This window comes from Mustela nivalis, assembly GCF_964662115.1.
Source record: "Mustela nivalis genome assembly, contig: HAP1_SCAFFOLD_2204, whole genome shotgun sequence".
Lineage (NCBI taxonomy): Eukaryota > Metazoa > Chordata > Mammalia > Carnivora > Mustelidae > Mustela > Mustela nivalis.
Window position 1 is genome coordinate 11,716 of NW_028134461.1, and position 5,905 is coordinate 17,620.

General features: G+C 42.9%; 1 pseudogene across 1 annotated transcript; it reads right to left on the reverse strand.

Moving 5' to 3' along the window:
- Positions 1-2,054: 2,054 nt before the first annotated feature.
- LOC309858332 (undifferentiated embryonic cell transcription factor 1 pseudogene) lies at positions 2,055-3,198 on the reverse strand (annotated as a pseudogene). The gene has a single exon. The product of its transcript is annotated as an undifferentiated embryonic cell transcription factor 1 pseudogene (transcript).
- Between the last annotated feature and the right edge of the window lie 2,707 nt (positions 3,199-5,905).

Here is a 5,905-nt window from a genome sequence, read left to right on the forward strand (position 1 = left end):
GGACATGGGGAGATAGGAGAAGGGAGTTGGGGGAAATTGGAAGGGGAGGTGAACCATGGGAGACTATGGACTCTGAAAAACAATCTGAGGGTTTTGAAGGGGCGGGGGGTGGGAGGTCAGGGTACAAGGTGGTGGGTATTATAGAGGGCACAGATTGCATGGAGCACTGGGTGTGGTGCAAAAATAATGAATACTTTATGCTGAAAATAAATGAAAAATAAATTAAAAAAAGAAAAAAGATGTATAAGTGTGTAATTTGAGTGTCACCTGCGATGAGAATTGGCAAGCTGTATATTTGAGTATTCTGTTATCTAAAACTGAAAATTTGCTATAGACCATTTTCTCCAAAATAATCCATATGTTTCTGTTATAGAGCTACAGTCCAAATTTGCATGTATAATCTTCAACAGAAGGCTTTTCACATATATTTTTTAAAATTAATTTGTTTTTTTCTTTTATTTTTTATATTTTTTAATGTATTTTTTATTTATTTTCAGCATAACAGTATTCATTATTTTTGCACCACACCCAGTGTTCCATGCAATCCATGCCCTCTATAATACCCACCACCTGCTACACTGACCTCCCATCCCCTGCCCCTCCAAACCCCTCAGATTGTTTTTCAGAGTCCATAGACTCTTGTGATTCACCTCCCCTTCCAATTTACACCAACTCCCTTCTCCTCTCTAACACCCCTTGTCCTCCTTGCTATTTGTTATGCTCCACAAATAAGTGAAACCATATGATAATTGACTCTCTCTGCTTGACTTATTTCACTCAGAATAATCTCTTCCAGTCCCGTCCATGTTGCTACAAAAGTTGGGTATTCATCCTTTCTGATGGAGGCATAATACTCCATAGTGTATATGGACCACATCTTCCTTATCCATTCGTCCGTTGAAGGGCATCTTGATTCTTTCCACAGTTTGGCGACCGTGGCCATTGCTGCTATAAACACTGGGGTACAGATGGCCCTTCTTTTCACTACATCTGTATTTTTGGGGTTAATACCCAGTAGTACATTTGCAGGGTCATGGGGAATTTGTATTTTTAATTTCTTGAGGAATCTCTACACTCTTCTCCAAAGTGGCTGCACTAACTTGCATTTCCACCAACAGTGGAAGAGAGTTCCCCTTTCTCCACATGCCCTCCAACACATGTTGTTTCCTGTCTTGCTAATTTTGGCCATTCTAACTGGTGTAAGGTGGTATCTCAATGTGGTTTTATTTATTTATTTTTTTAAGATTTTATTCATTTATTTGACAGAGAGAAATCACAAGTAGATGGAGAGGCAGGCAGAGAGAGAGAGAAGGAAGCAGGCTCCCTGCTGAGCAGAGAGCCTGATGCGGGACTCGATCCCAGGACCCTGAGATCATGACCTGAGCTGAAGGCAGCAGCCTAAACCACTGAGCCACCCAGGCGCCCTCAATGTGGTTTTAATTTGAATCTCCCTGATGGCTAGTGATGATGAACATTTTTCCATGTGTCTGATAGCCTTTTGTTTGTCTTCATTGGAGAAGTGTCTGTTCATATCTTCTGCCCATTTTTTGTTATAATTGTCTCTTTTGTGTGTGTTGAGTATGAGGAGTTCTTTATAGATCCTGGATATCAACCTTTTGTCTGTACTGTCATTTGCAAATATCTTCTCCCATTCTATGGGTTGCCTCTTTGTTTTCCTGACTGTTTCCTTTGCTGTACAGAAGCTTTTGATTTTGATGAAGTCCTAAAAGTTCATTTTCACTTTTGTTTCCTTTGCCTTTGGAGACATATCTTGAAAGAATTGCTGTGGCTTATATCGAAGAGATTACTGCCTATGTTCTCCTCTAGTATTCTGATGGAGTCCTGTCTCACATTGAGGTCTTTTATCCATGTAGAAGAATGAAACTCGACCATTCTCTTAAACCATACACAAAGATAAACTCAAAATGGATAAAAGACCTCCGTGTGAGACAGGAACTTCTCTTTTTAAATAGTAATTAAATTATTATTTTTTTTAAATTAGAAATTAACAATGTTTTTATTGAACATACCTAAATTTGGAGTGGGGGGGGTCACAGAGTGGGGTCAGGGCACAGGGTACACGGTGCTACAGAAGGGACGGGTGCAGGCCAAGCCTCACTCTCGGGGGTCCGTTAGGACCCCTCGCTCGGCCGCGGCGCTGCCTAAGATGAAGCCCAGGGCCAGGGACACGGTCTGGTCGAAGGAGCCGCGCAGCTGCTCCACGTGCTGGTTCAGGGTCAGCAGCTGGTCGCGCAGGGGGCCCAGGATGGCCACGATGTCGCCCAGGTGCCCCAGGGTCTGCAGAAGGGCTGCGTTCAGCGACGGGGGTGCGGACTGCGGGGGCGCGTGGTCCTCCGGGCGGCTGGACAGCGAGTCTGGATCCTCCCGGGTGGGGTCCAGAACCGGCGGCGGCAGGGATCCCAGAACGCGGAAAGGCTCGCGGTCCTCGGGCCAGCCCGGCGCGGGGCTGGCCGTGGAGAGCGCCGTCGGGGAGCCGGGCGCTCGAGGGGCGTCCGCAGACTTGGGCGGGGTCGGGCTGAACCTGAGCGTCCAGGCCCGGTCCGCGACGGGGCCGCGCGTGGACCGCGGCGGCGGGACGTCTGGCTCCGCGGGCGAGAAGGGCACGGCGGGGGGCGGGCGGCGTCCGCGCGGGGGGCTCCCGGGCCCCGGGGAGCGGCGGCGGCCGCCGCGCCGGTTTCCGTTGTCGCCCAGCAGCCCCATGAGCTCGCGTATCTGTGCATCGAAGGGCCCGGGCGGCTGGCCCTGCGCGTCACGGAGCTTGTCCTTGAGGCACTTGTAGCGGCGGCGGCACTGCGCGGGCGTGCGGCGCACCTGCTGGCGGGCCAGCGCGGCCGACACGCGGCGGCAGGTGGGCAGCGCCTGGCGGCGGTCCAGCAGCAGCGCGGGCCACACGGCCGGCTGCAGCAGCGTGCCCAGCAGCAGCAGCTCCGTCTCGCGGGCGCTCCAGGGCGTGCGCTGCGCCGAGCCCGGGGACTCGGGCGACCCGGGGAGGCCGGGGGACCCGGGGGACGCGGACGCCGCCAGCGCGCCGGGTGAGGCGGGCCGCCCCGGCGGGGTTCCCGGCGCGCCCCCGGCCCGCTGCGGCTCGGGGTCCGGGCTGGCTGGCGATGCCGGCGCGGGGGCGCGGGGGGGCGCGGGGGGCTCGGGCGGGGGCGGCCGCCGCGGCCGGAGCAACATCCCGGGGCCGGCGGAGCTCGCAGGGTCGCGGCGGCGGCCGGCCTAAATTATCTTTTCTAATGGAGGAGTAATTACTAGTATGTGGAAAAAACAATAATTTTCCATTCTTTCTTGAATAATTTCAAAATTCCTTTCCCTACAGTATCTCCCAGAGATGTCTTCCAGAGATACTAGTACTAAGCAGCATAATGCTTTTTCATTGCTTCTTTTCAACTATATATGTCTTTTGGAAGAGATTGAAGTGAGAAATTACAAACATGAGCCCTAGAAAGGAAAATAATTGAGAACATAGAAATTTCATTTGGATAATAAACGAGCATATGTGGCACCAGATCATAACATGAGCTTTTTATTGTTTACAAAACAAATTTTAAAATAAGCACATTTATTTGCAGATTTACTCTAAAACAAGAAATACAAAAAAGAATAAATGCTGAAATGTTATATGGAAGAATTCAGGAGAAACTAACAAAAAGAGAAGAGCAGTATAAGAAAGAAGTTGAAACGAAACAAGAACTTGAATTTAATCTTACAGCACTAGATGTGGAATTGAGGAATCTAAGAAATAATGTCAATCAGGTAAGTCTTTGATAAAAATTGCATATTTCCATCACTATTATTTATAATATCCCTTTGATTTAATGTATATTACTTAGGTATAAAATAGATGAAAAATTTAGTTTTATACTAATAGGAACTATGATATTTATAGCTAAAATCATTAATTTATTGGAATTCTTGGTTTCTCATATAAACCCTATGTGTATTTTCTGAATGAAGGGATGGAGGGTAAATTGAAATAAATATGCATGTTGGCTATTTTTAAAAAAATATTTCATTTATTTTTAGAGAGAGAGAGCATGAGTAGGGGATGTGTAGAGGGGGAGGGAAAAGGAGGGATAAGAATCTCAAGCAGACTCTGAGTGCAGAGCCTGACTCAGGGTTGGATCTTAAAACCTTGAGATCATGACCCGAGCTGAAACCAAGAGTAGGACACTTAACCAACTGAGCTACCCAGGCACCCCAGTTTTGGATCTTTTATATTAAAATATAGGCTAAATCACCTTGAGACTATGATGGAATTAGTTAAGTGTTTTGTAAAGAAATTTTATTTCACATACTATATCTACCTGTATATCTATGACAAATTTAGCTGTCATTTTTATTAAAATTTGTGTTCATGTAGGATAAAAATCCTTGTATTTAAAAAGGCTACTTCTTTTGAACATTTTTTTTAAGTTCTCTTAAACTTTTACTTTTTTAAATATATATTTATAAAATATAAAATAAAAAATATATATATTATATATAAAATATATGTATATATGTATATGTATATATGTATATATATGTATATATATGTGTTTGTATATATATATTTTCTCCATGTATATATGTATATATATTTTAAAAGCCAACACTGCAAACATAGAGGATTTTTAAAGCATGCATATTTTGAAATTGAGATTCAATTAAGTGGATTAACTTGACAGTTAGCTCCAGATTTCCCAAGTGAACTGAATAAAAAGTACAGTATCTCAGTACTTTTTATCCATATATACAAGTATATATTTATAAGTATAAATATATGTATATATGTATATACATATATACTTTAATATATGTGTACATTTATGCAAACTATACATAGTACCTTTATATATATTTTAGGTTGGCTCGATTTTATTATTTATGTAAATTTGAATTTTTAGTCTGAAATCGTGTATCCTTATGACCTTTCAATCCTTTGAAGGCCCTTCCTTTTCATTAAATCATAATTTGGGGCAATTGTGATGAGCTTTAGCGAAACTATATTTGATTTAATCTTCCCACTGCTATTTATAATTTTTTAAGCTATTTTACAAATAATTTGCTCATTTCAAATCTCAGTTACTATCATTTGGGCCTAAGTTTATCCAACAGAAAGAGAATTGTATCTCTGTAATTTATTAACTGGGCATTGGATCTCAATTTTCAGATTAATGAGGGGTGGCAGAATTCTTGTGTAGCAGGAATGGAGGTCAGGGAGAGAGGTGAAAGCCAGGTCATCTAGGGTCTTGAAGGCCATTAGAATGACTTCACTTATGTTCTGAGATAGTTATCTATTAAAAGGATTTGAGCAGAGGATTGAACATGTGAGGAACTCTGACATTAATTGAAGCCTCTAATAAAAAAGAAGGAAAACATTTCATACTGTAGAATTTACCAATGCTAGTCCCACCTATATACCCATTTCTTTTTGAGACTTCAGTCGATTGGGAAGCTTTGGGAAAATTCACCTACAAGGAAAGGGTAGTGGGGCTGAATTAATTAACTAAGTAACATAATACTGACTAGGCAGATAACATCTTTTTGTGTATTTAACCAAATTCATTAAACAGCCATAATGTGTACATGTTAGGAAAAGGAGATGAATCGATGTTTGTAGTGAAATTTTCCAGGTAAATAGGTTAAAGTTATATATTGTTAACATATCTTAATAGTAAGATGATTTATAAAACCAGTAACAGAAATGTCTTATTAGGCTTCTATGAGACAACTTCAAGAAGAACTGGCCAATACCCTAAAAACACTGTCTATGTCAGAGGCTTCACTGGAGGTGAAATCACGTTGTTGTACGAATTTAGAAGATGAGGTAAAAGACTTAAAGGAAAAACTGGCTCAGAGTAAGAATCAGGTATGTATGAAATGTAACATGTCAAGTTAA